Source organism: Globicephala melas, chromosome 7, assembly GCF_963455315.2.
Source record: "Globicephala melas chromosome 7, mGloMel1.2, whole genome shotgun sequence".
NCBI classification, from domain to species: domain Eukaryota; kingdom Metazoa; phylum Chordata; class Mammalia; order Artiodactyla; family Delphinidae; genus Globicephala; species Globicephala melas.
This window is the reverse complement of record NC_083320.1, coordinates 65,466,930-65,479,112: the sequence shown is the minus strand read 5'-3', so window position 1 is coordinate 65,479,112 and position 12,183 is coordinate 65,466,930. Positions and strand designations below refer to the sequence as shown.

At 37.8% G+C, this 12,183-nt stretch overlaps 1 protein-coding gene across 2 annotated transcripts in view; it reads right to left on the bottom strand.

Moving 5' to 3' along the window:
- The window catches only part of SCN1A (sodium voltage-gated channel alpha subunit 1), a 164,136-nt gene extending 153,175 nt beyond the window's left edge, over positions 1 to 10,961 (bottom strand). Inside the window, exons 1-2 of one of the 2 annotated variants that reach the window (XM_060302323.1) lie at positions 10,582 to 10,961; positions 6,610 to 6,710 (exon numbers count right to left, since the gene is read on the bottom strand). The gene's annotated coding sequence lies outside the window, so the exon portion shown is untranslated. The remainder of the gene's footprint in view (positions 1 to 6,609; positions 6,711 to 10,581) is intronic. The other variant, XM_060302322.1, reaches the window with a different exon arrangement.
- Positions 10,962 to 12,183: the final 1,222 nt, after the last annotated feature.

Sequence of the window (12,183 nt, the reverse complement as noted above, 5' to 3'; positions counted from 1 at the left end):
ACTGACATAAATATTATCTTCACCACTTCTCTACAGAGATGATAATTTTTGAGGAAGTGTGGAGCTGGCAAGTTCTTAGAGATTACTCAGACAAGGGATTTTACTTTAGGTATGAGGAATGATGCCAACAGAAGTGATGTGACTTGACCAAGGTCACCTAGCTAGTTTTATCCCACAAGAGTCCATTCAATTGTTTTCCACAGTCTAACTATGAAGGAAATTAAAATTGAGTAGGTGTATCAGCATATAAGAAGCAAAATGGAAGTGAGTGGAGTATTTCTAGATACACCACAATTGATTTTCACTCATGTTTTGACAGATGGATGTGATGAAGTGTATGATTGCAGTTACTGTTTAAGAAGGTGACAGACTAACCAACATTGGTTTAAGCAAAGGATAAAGAAAGTGACCGTCCTTCAGTCTAGCTCCACATACTGATCTTAAATATTAACCACAAGATGTTCAAGTTCAAGGGCGTGAGTATCAGGTACTCAGAGTGTAACATTGACAGCTTTCAGAAATGCAGACCCAAAAAGAGTGCCAGGAAATATCCAAGAAGCAAATGGTCTTGAAGCTGTATAATTTCTTTGAGAAGCCAAAATGTAATCTAAAAATATATTGTCTGTTTCTTTAGGCTGATAAACCATATATATATGGCAGTTATCTTTCATATATGAAAACAAAATTTAATGTTTCACATGCCTAAGCTTTATGCCTCTTTCTCTAAATATATAAAGGCTTCATAAAGCTTTGACTCTTGAAATAAGATCAAAGATCACAATATTTAAAGCATTATGTCCAGATCTACTGCCACAGGAGATTAAAGAGAGAAAAGAAATATCAGTGTAAATTAAGAAAATGCATGAACAGTTATAAAAAATTAAGTTACTGTGCTGGGTTCTCTTCTGTCTCTTTCCATCTTCTTAAGTCAATTAAACATTATGCTTGGTTTTCGCCTGATCTATTTCATACAGCAATTTCCCCCTTTGTAAAGATGAGTCAGTTAAAGCTAGTGTTAAGTAAAATATGCCTGATTACTTATTGGAACCAAAACATGTTTGCCATTTTAATATATCTTGAAATCAACCACATCACTTTATTTATTGAAGAGGTTTAATTAGATTTTTTTATAAAGAGGACTTTATTTAAACTAAAGGAAATAGCTGATATTTATGAAGACAACTCTTTATTTACAGAATAAAACTGAACTTTGCCAAAACTTAGCATAAGCAAACATGTAGTTCCTGTTCCCCTAAAGGATTCTTACTAACATCTTTTTCCTTTCATGTTCAAAGGCGGAAAGCCACTGACTTTACCAAAGAGCATAGCAAAGCTATTCATAATGTACGCATGTCATTAGGATTAGGTGCTGCCCTGTTTCTCTGGGAAATTTACACCTTTCACACAGTCCTAAGCAGTTCTGATCTTTAGAAATCCATTCACAAATGCACACAAATCACATACGATTACATCTCTCCTCCTCTCTTCCCTTGGGAAATGCAAGAATTCCACCTTAGGTCACATAATGGACAGAGGTTCTTCAGGGCCCACTTCAGGGCTTCACACTCTTTAGGATAGATTGGCGAGTGACTGGGGGAGAAGGCACATGAAAGGCCAGATGGTAATTACATTTAGCCTAGTCCTCCTAGAAGGCCTGGAAATTTTGTGGCCCATGAACTGAGTTACTACTCTTGGGATGGTCCCTAATCATATCAGATAGCACAGCACCGGACACCTGGGATCCTTCGGGTCTCAGGTGTGGGAGAGAGGTGCTGGGGAGCTGTACTCCCATGCCTATGTGCAGACTCCTATACCTGGCTGTCTACAGTTGGACTAAAGACAACCGGATTCATCTACTCATTATGGGATGCTAAAATGACAGAATCACTTTGTCTCAATGTTTTCCATGGCAATTGATACATAAGGAAGCTCAAAGACTGACACACTTGTTTCTATGTTCCATTCAGTCTCTTTGAAAGTCTTATATTCTGGTTGTTATCATTACCTCACAGTAACCTGTATTCCTCCTCTCTGCAGGGAAGAACAAGCTGAATAAGCAGGAAAGGGCTCCTTCTGGGTCTGCACCTTTTTAATGAACATATATGGGATGTGACCATTTACATTTACATTTCTGCTCCCCTTAGTTTTGCTGCAGCTCAGCAAATACAGAATGTGGATCTTTCCATGACTTCAGCAATGATAAAACTCAGAAAACCATTTGCCCTACTTCACGTGGTAGCTGCTGCCCCACAAGACAGCAGTACCTTTATCTATAATTTCATCTGCCCAGATTCTCCTCTCCAGGGTGTCACAACAGAGCACTTCCATGAAACATCTATTGCTTTAAAATTGCACCTTTGATTTAGTCAGGATCTTGGCAGAAAATAGAGTCTACACTCAAAAGGGGCTGAATGAATACAATTTGATGGGAAAAAATGCTAAGCAGGTTCAGATGGTTGATGAAGCACGCAGGAACCGGCAGTGGAGACAGCCAGACACCCCTGGGTGTTAACAGGCAAGGAGGTGAAAGCAGCTCTTTTGCCCTTTTCCTGTTTGCCCATTTAACGGTTCACTGAGATTCTTCTCCCTTTTTTCCCTTTAAAAACTGCTGAGCAGAATCTTAGGAGTTGGTCTTGGGACATATGTCCAACTTCTCCCCAGATTGCCAACTTTTCTGGTTAAGGAATCTTTACTGTCTATTGACACTTGCCTCTTGAATTATTGGCTTTTGAATGGCAAGCAGCTGAACCCGAGTTCAATAACAGAGGAAACGGAAGCCCCAGCTCCCAGTGAGAGCGGGAGCTTTGGCAGACCTCAGCAGGAGGTTTACCAGAGGAGAATGCAGCCACCTAGACTAGAAAGTAGGGGGTGGTGGGGGCAATCCCTCAACTTTCCATCAATGCCTTCCTTGGGCTAAACCCAAAAGAACCCAGAAGACAAGGGCTCCCAGATTATGTCTAACTATGGAAAGTGGCCTTTGGGGACTGAGGGTCTTTCCGGAGACTCGCCCCTTGTTTGACTTCTACCTGACATTTCACCACTCTCACCATTCCCTTCTCTGGACTTCGCATTCTACAGCTGCTGCCAGGGCTCCAGCTCTTGCTGGGCTCTGGAAATGCTGCTCTCTCCATTTGCATATTTAGTCCTCCCCACTGGTGCATGTCCCTGGGCATCATCATCTTGTTTTGGTTCCTTGAACCTACTTTTCCTCTGCATGCACAGCAAGGATGACTTGCAAGTTCCACAGATGTGAAGGGCTGGTGGGAAGTGGGGAAATAACAATGTGTCCCGTCTTATCTCTAAAAAACACTTCTTTCTCTTTGCGTAAAAAACAAATGAAATTAAACTATTTTACGGAAATGAATAAAATCTTCAGGATAAGAGATTCTGTTTAATACCCTAACCCTTAGCACAGTGCCTAGTATATGGTAGGTACTTAGACGTTAGTATTTTCAAATCAATTCTGATAATGATTTAAGAGGAATAATAATGAATATATGCCAGGACCTTGAAACCTCACGGCAATCTCATGAAATAAATACTATTATTATTATCATTATTTTATAGATGAGGAAGCTAAGTTTTTGTTTTGTTTTGTTGCTACTTCAAACAGTGCTGGTGCAAACATCACTTTACAGATGGTTTTCCCACTCGTACAGATACTCGTATCTGTAGATACATTCTCAAGAAATGGCTCTGCTGAGCGGAAGGGAATGTGCCTTTTAACTCTGGTGGCTATAACTAGATTTTCCTACAAAGGCATGGCACCATCTTATACTCCAACAGCAGCGTAAAAGCCCTGTTTCCCACACCTCTGCCCTCATTAGGAATTATCAAACTTCTTACTTTGTTAACCAGGAAGTGAAATCTAGGCCAAGTCTTGACTTTGCCTGAGAGTTTCCTATAGGACTTTACTAGGAGAAACACAAAGATGTGTGGAGGAGAAAGAGAAAATGTGTTCCAAGAAGAGGAAATATTGTGTACAGGACAGATTTCAGGTTGGGACTGTGGAAATGGTTAGAGTTTGGGTAGGTGGGTAGATGCCAGATCACATAGCGCCCAGCACACCTGCTACAGAAGGAAAGATGGAACCGTGTTCACAAGGAAACCAGGAGAGTATGATGTTGAAACGCTAAAACCAAGTATTTTGGTTTTTCTTTCCACCAGTTTGAGGGAGCCATCTCTTTCCTGTCAGAACACTGACAGTACTAGTAGTCTTTATAATTGGCTTATTTGCTCCTAAAACCACTTAAGTCAAGGTGGATGTGGGTATGAGAGGGCTGACTAACTGTCAGGAGGACAATGGTTAGAAAATCCGGAGACCAAAACATTTCTTTTCCTTCTGATGTCCTGATCGTGCTAATATAAAGTTTTCTCTTACTAGAAACTGCACATTTCCCTTATCCCAGTATTATATAATCAGAGTAATAGTCTTTAGAAAATTTCATACAGAAAATGATACCTCTTCTATTTCCCTTGTATCCTCAAATGAGACAATCCCAACGAAACACTGACAACTCTTTCAGATATCCTATTTCACTACTTCACTTTTTGGACATAAAATATAATGTCACTTTATCAGAAAACCATAATTTCATTTTACAGAACAAGAAGGATTAATTTTTCACAAATCAGCATATTTATCAGACAAATTCCAGATCATGAGACATATGTGATTAGTGATGCATTTGTAGGATAAATGATTAAAATGGCAGTATTGAGTCACTTATTTTTCTTTAATTATTAATGGACATATGACATGGGTCTATTAAATCTAATCATCTTGGATTTGGTTGATACTTGGATGCTCATGGTCCAGAGTTAATCTCATTTACAAAGAATATTAGAATTAGAAAAAAATCTGAGGAATTATTTAATTTATGCTCTCAATTGTCAAAGAATTTAACTTGGCTTGGTAGAAATTTTGTTTGGCTTTATCTTTAGGCCCAAACCATTTCTCAAAATAAATTAAGTAAATCAGTGTAATTTTAAGTTTCTTTTCCAGTCATAGGTACTTTCTCCCCATAGTTGTTCCTTCTACTCTGAAGAAAAATGTCTACATTTCCTAGGCTTTTCAAATCTCTCAAAGGATTATAAGCCTGATAATATAATTATGTAATTATCATATAATTAAATTATATGTAATTATATATAATACAATGATTGTATTATATTATTCAATATATTATGATAATATAATTATATGTAATATAATGATTATTACCCTGATAATATAATTTTTAAAGAATAAGGGCTGACATATTAGAAAAAACAAGTAAAAATACTAGACATAGGGTTGGCTAGTTATCTTGGGATACTGCAATTTTAAAACTATCTTTAGGGGCAGGGTGAGAGAGTCCAGGTAACCATCCATCCTTGGTTATCCTTGTCCCACCTAATCTCCAGTTCCTGATGCCTCAGTTCTTTGAACATTTGTCCTTGAATCTAGCATCTTTTGAGTCCCAGATCCTGATATTGATATAAATGTCCTCTTTGCTCAGAAGATATTATACTAGGAGGACACCCTGGGACAGGCTTGATATGTTGGGGACCGTCTGATGCCAAATATTATTATAAACGATTATTTTCTGAACACGTTTAATATGTGAACGACACTGCAATAAACCACTTGACATACATTATATCTTTTGAATTCTGACAAATTCTGTACCATTCTCACCTGGCAGCTAAAGGGATTTTCAGAGAGGTTAAATAAATTGTCCGTGGTCACAGAGCTAACCAGTGATAAGGAAGGGGATTGTCTGACAAGACATTTATACCCCTAACTCTGCTGGGGTAGGGTGTAGCTTGACAACTTCCACTCTCAACAGAAGACTCTAATATTGAGCTGAGTCACAGCTTCAGAAAAAATAGAATTCACATATACTACCAGTTCATTTGAAATTCATTGTATTTAATATCTATTTAAATTATTCTCTATTGTATAATTTTTCCCTGAATTAATATTCCAAAATGGAATAAAAGATCTTTTAAGTTCTTCTCCGGTATTTACTTTAAGATCAAATAAAGATGGAAGTGACTGGGATCTTGGTGTTGGGAAATGAGTCATTTAAAAGAAGAATTTATATTTGATGTTGGGAATAATTTTTCATGTTGTGAATCTGTATATCAAACCCAAAAGAGTTTTGCTCAAGGTAAATAAAGAAAGCAGCATGAATGACTGACAGTTGCAAAGAGTTCCAAATGTATTGCAGCCATAAGTGAACCACTTCTTCCTTTTGGAATTTGATTTTTCCTTCTAGATCTCATTGGCAAGTTGCTATTTAATTGACCTGAGTGAATAGAGTTACGTAAAGTCCAAAATACAAAGGAACTAGGTAGCATTAAGTGACATAATGCAGGTGCCTATGATGAGTATAATAAATGGTGTGTTGAAATCATTCCGTAAGCACTTTAGTAATACATATGAAGAACAATCAATTAAGCATATTATACAAATAAATGTATGATAAATTGGGGAAAATGTATTAATCCTAGAAACCGAAACAAAAAATTGGTAGTACATCTCAGTCCTTACACTGAGTGCTTTGGAGCAGGAAGACCCTTGAAATAGGTCTTTATCAGAAAACACTTAGAAATTATACTCACCAATATGTTGAAACTACATACACTAGGAAGTCTTGCCTCGTAGAATAGTAGAAAGAGAAGTAGATTTGACATCTGGAGATACTGAGCTTTTATTTTCTTCTCTGTAAAATGAGAACACTAATGGGACCTATCTTATAGGGTGGCTATGGGTCTGAGAAAGGGTCATGTCTATAAAATTACTTGGAAATACAGATACAATCATTCAAACATAAGATATTATTATTTTGATTAATCAAAATGTAGTTACCTGGCACATTTTTATATCTACGTTTTAGATTAAGTCCCTTAATTCACAGATATCTTAGAATAACACAATTTGAATTTTTAGTACAATATGTTTTGAAAAGAATTTCTAACTCTTGGGGGGAAAATGTGTGTGTGTGTGTCTGTGTGTCTGTGTGTGTGAGTGTGTGTGTCTGTGTATGTGTCTGTGTGTGTGTGTGTGTGTGTGTGTGTGTGTGTGTGTGTGTTGTGTGGCTTATCTATTTCCACCACGCATATCAGCTCCAGAAAATGCCTGGACTAAATTGCTGAAGTTTGAGGTAACAATTCATGGGCAGATATAAAATTCTGAAACTCTAGCATGCAAATGTATAATTTTATGGGCCAAGAGCGATCATTCAGTATGACTTCTAAAGACATGTAAATGAACTTGTTCTATACCTGTTCCAGCCCCATGACTTTATGATTTTGTGATTATAGAACATGACCTCAACTGCCTTCCAGGAAGAGGAGAAAGTCCTAAACTGAAGGTCCTTAATCTTCTAAATTCTTTGATGGGTTTGCGCATTTACATCCAGATATGAGAGCGTGGAAAGCTGGCCTACCAGGCACACTAGAAGGAAAAGAATTTGCGGTTCTCAGAACATCTTGCAGGGAGGGGGTGGGGAGCAGAGATGGTAGAGAAAGGAAAGAGAATACGGGGAAGAGCAGCCCAAATCCTTAGTGAAATCTATTTAACTCAAAAGATGATTGGTATGCATAAATCCCTGGTAGAAACTAGTGACAGATGGAATCAGGGTCACTTTTTTAGAGTGATGAGTATACATGGAGCTAGGACTCCAGGACATAGAGGAGGATGCAAGATTTTAAGTCCCTGAGAAATTGCAGAAGGGTTTGGGGACCTCCACAGACTATGGCACTGGTAGGAATTTGAGACAGTTATGCCTAACTCTTCAAGGGGACAAAGAGCTTATTGCTGAGTTATACAAGTAAGACATATATCTATTTATTCATTTGGAATTTTTAACCTGACTGCTTCCAAAAGGAGAAATTATACATTGTTTTATTATTTAGTATAATAGAACTTTATGTAGAGGAGTTAACAATGGTTCTCAAACAGGGGGAGGGGATGATTAGGACGTGAGGAGGCAGGAGGGGCAATTTTGCCCTTAGCAGAGACGTGTTCATGTCTGAAAATACTGTTGATTGTCATAACTGGGGGTTGTTGCTGGCACCTTTTGGGTAGAGGCCAGGGATGCTGCTCCACATTATATGATGTACAGGACACACCCCACAGCACAATGTCAGTTGTGCTGAGCTGAGAAGCCCTGACTATGCCAACCTATCATTTTACAAATAAAAAACTGAACATCAGAGCGGGTCAGTGACATAGGCCAAGTCACACAGCAAGCCAGCAGAAGAGATAGGCCCTCTAGTGTTTTTCCCATCACACTATGTAACTTCTGAAAGCTAAAAATGGAACTGTTGGAAAATAAAGCTTCTTATGAACAAATTTAGGTTTAAGATGTACTAAGTAAATGCATAAATCTTTAAAACAGAGTACTGCTTACACTGGGAAATCTGGGCCACCAGGGAAATAGAAAACAATTATGTAACATATCTTTGAAATATATTCAATAATATAAAAAGGACCTATTCGAAATATATTATAGTAAGAACTATTTTTTATGAGATTTAACCAAAGCCCTGCCCAGCATAGCGGTTCTCAGCCTGTAGCAGCTTCACAGTCACCTGGAAGGCTTGTTAAAAGACAAATTGCCCCACCCCAAACCCAGAGGTTGTGACTCAGGAAATCTGGAACAAGGCCTGAGGATCTGCATTCCTAACAAGTTCCCAGGTGATGCTGTTGCTGCTATTGTTCAGGACATAACACTTTGAGGTAACACTGGCCTAGCATTTGGTATGTACTCAACTGGCCTAGTATTGTAGGTATTTAAAAAACATAACTTCACCAAAAGATGTAATCTTACTTTAGCATAGATTAATTAATAGGGCTAATTCACATTTAGAAGAATATATCCTACTGATGGCCGAATCAAAACTAACTTTAGACCTCACTTAACTCAAATACCTTACTTTAGAAATGAAGAAATTAATATAACTTTTAAGCTACATTACCAGAAAGAATTCCTTTTAACAATAGCCAATAGAAATAGTATTAAACAAAAATCATTTATAAACAATTAGAGTACTGACAGTGTTATCCTAAAGATATATAAAGTAAAAGATTGTAAGTACAACTAAATATGTATGCATTATTGTCAACATTATGTTTATGAGGAATATTCTCAATGCCAAGCTAAGTAAAACCCGGTCTGATGGGGCCCTTATGCCAAGCTAAGTCTATGGGGAAAATGCTTATTGAACATCAATAATACACAGTCAGGCCCTGAGGGACCATAACTGTCTCCTTAAATTATTTAGAAAAACATGTACATGTTTCATCAATTAAATATAGCATAAGATGATAAGCAGTATATTCCCATCATAAATAATCCATGTGCCACTGTTAATCTTGATTAACAGAATGAAAAGTACTCTCAAAGAAATTCATTTTAGTAACACTCATTTTCATTCCATTCATTTAATTAAAAAAATGCAACAAATTTCAGATACTTTAAAACTACCTGTGTACCTAGTGAGTGTGCTCCAATTAACCTGCCTCATGCCGGTCTTCACTTAGAAACACCCAACGACTGAGTAGTCAGCATCCTCTTTATCTCTTTAAAATCATGAAGGCAGTTTACACAGCCTTTATTTTCCTAATCACGACATCCTGTCCAAGGCACTGAACTTTGCTTGCCAAGGGCACGCAGGAAGCCAACCCCTCTCAAATGTGCTGTATCTATCTTCAACTTTTAAAATAACCACCTATCCTTTAAATCAGGTGCCATTTGTTGTCTCATAATCTCTGGTTAAATTTTATTAAAATTTTTTTCCCCAATATTACACTGCTGCCGCAATCTTACCAGGCTTTTCTGCAGCATTCAATAAGAGTCTCCCGTTTTAACTAATTCCCGTACCAGGACACAGTGTGAGAGTCTAAAACAGAATCAGCATGATATCAGTTCTACTTTTGCTCAGAGAATAAATAAGTGTTCATGCTAAACCTGGGATAATGCTTCCAAGCACCCCATACACAGCAGTGTGAACGAATGCAGTTAATCCAACACTAGTCAGGCTTGTATCAAATGGCGCTCCTACTGCAGTATTCACCTTGGAATAAGTGGGCAGGATTTATTATTTGTTGAAGTCACATAACTGCCAGGTTATGCAGGCTCTGTTCTCATACTATCACAAACAATCACAACAGAAGACAAATACAGGAAAACATAAAGCTCATTTACAAGGGAAGCAAATTTGCAATCAGACAAGGGCAATGTAACAGCCAAGAACTGCAGTAAATCTCTTACAGCTAATAGCCCCATCTAATAATGCTCTCCTTCAATGCCTCTGAGCAAATGGATTGCATTCAGTTTAAACAATCAAATCCAACATGCATTCCTCGATAGTTAGAGATGATGCTTGATAAGCAAACTCTAATTTATGATTCATTTACTCTTTAACTGTCTTAAAGCTAGGATTGCTGGAAGACATCCTATGCTTATTCAAGCATGCTGACAGAACTGAAATCTCTTAGTAATTTCCCTCTACACCTCTCAGCATGGCTGACAGGCAGCTGCCAAGACTATAGCACATAAACCACTGATTCATGCAAAAAATATTTACCCCCAAAAGATGGAGTAAAAGCTCAGCTTCCTCCAGCTTCCATAGCCCCTGAAGTGTTAATCTGAAGGAAGAGTTCCATGAGTTTTCACAGGCCAGCAGTGTGTCTCCTACACTTGACCTAGACAGCCTTACATAACGAAGCATCGGAGCTGGGGAGCTTGCTGAATGTCATCACCAGCAAGAGTGAGGAGTATTGGCAGCAGCAGGCAGGCGGGCAGGCTGGGAGTTTGCATGGAAATCAAGAAGTCTTGTCTTTCTCTTTTCAAATGTTTGGGAAGGACAGTTAAGAATAGCTCAGAAACTGGTCCCGTTCTTTTTGTGGGGAGAATGACCAGAAGCATAGAAGCTAAGTCTTCCAGCAAGTACAAGATACCTCTTTCGGTGTTTGCAGTAAACCTAACAGAATGACTGGCTGTCTGTAAAGGACTGTGCCATGACACCTCAGATGAAGGGAATGGTAAAGCAAAGTAATGACTCAAAGGCTACCACGGAGCTTCTACCTTTAACTCATTGTGGTAAGTATAGGGGAATATGTGTATTTGTAATAGAGGAATACTTTCAGGTGTGAGTTGGTTTGCAGGATGATAACTAAAGGATTTGTAAAGAGTGTTCATGTCCCTTGAACATCTTATTGTAAGCAAGATGATAGCATTTATAATCCTGTGTATCAAATTCAGAATGCGGTGGGTTAAACTGGCTGTGTTTGATGTATTTCAGTTTCAGATATTTTCATGAAAGTAGTAAGAGAAGCAGGTACCTCTCTGTGGTGGTTTGCAGATAACTATCAAATGTGTTAATTACTTCTACTGTCTGTACTAAAAAGATTTGAATTTCAGCATTCAGATTTTGCGTAAAATGAATCTTTTTTTAGACTTTGAAAGCAGTTTCTCAGAATAAGGCAAGAGGATCACTGTGCTTTTAAATAAGCTTTCTTAGACTCACTCCTGGATATCTGGGGGATACTTTGGAACAGCAAATTAAAAACAATGCACTCTACATGTAATTTTCATTCAATTACCTAAAATGCGTGCAATACAAGTTAGGTCCTTAAAACCTGGAAATAATAAAACCAGTCCTATATTCTGATCCTGAGTAAAGTGATATGGTATTATTAATATGATATTATATTGTTTAATTATATATAAAACTGTGGTTTTGTATGGGATATGGGCTAAGATATATAATTCCCAAGGCAGTAGAAACAGAAAAGAAGCCATGCATCTTTTAAAACTAATCTTAATGTCCTGCTCTTAGTCAGGAAACTTGTCTACTAATGCATCCCACCGAGAATACAGGAGGGAAATAAGAGAAGCTTAGGTCTACGAAACAACACAATAGTTTAATTCCACCCCATCACGTAACCCCTAAGGAAACAGAGGTAGAAAGAAGTTAAATGATGGGCTGATGGTGACACGAAGAAGTGAGTAGAAAGTGGTTTTCTTGATAGTCACCGGTACTTTGCTGACCATACCACAGTGAATAACTGTCCTTTAGTACTGGTATAAAGGCCTGATGTACAATAATTTTTTTATCATAGGAATGACAGAACAAAGTGGAATAGCATTAAATATCTGCTTCTAGCAGTATTCTGATTTTTGAAAA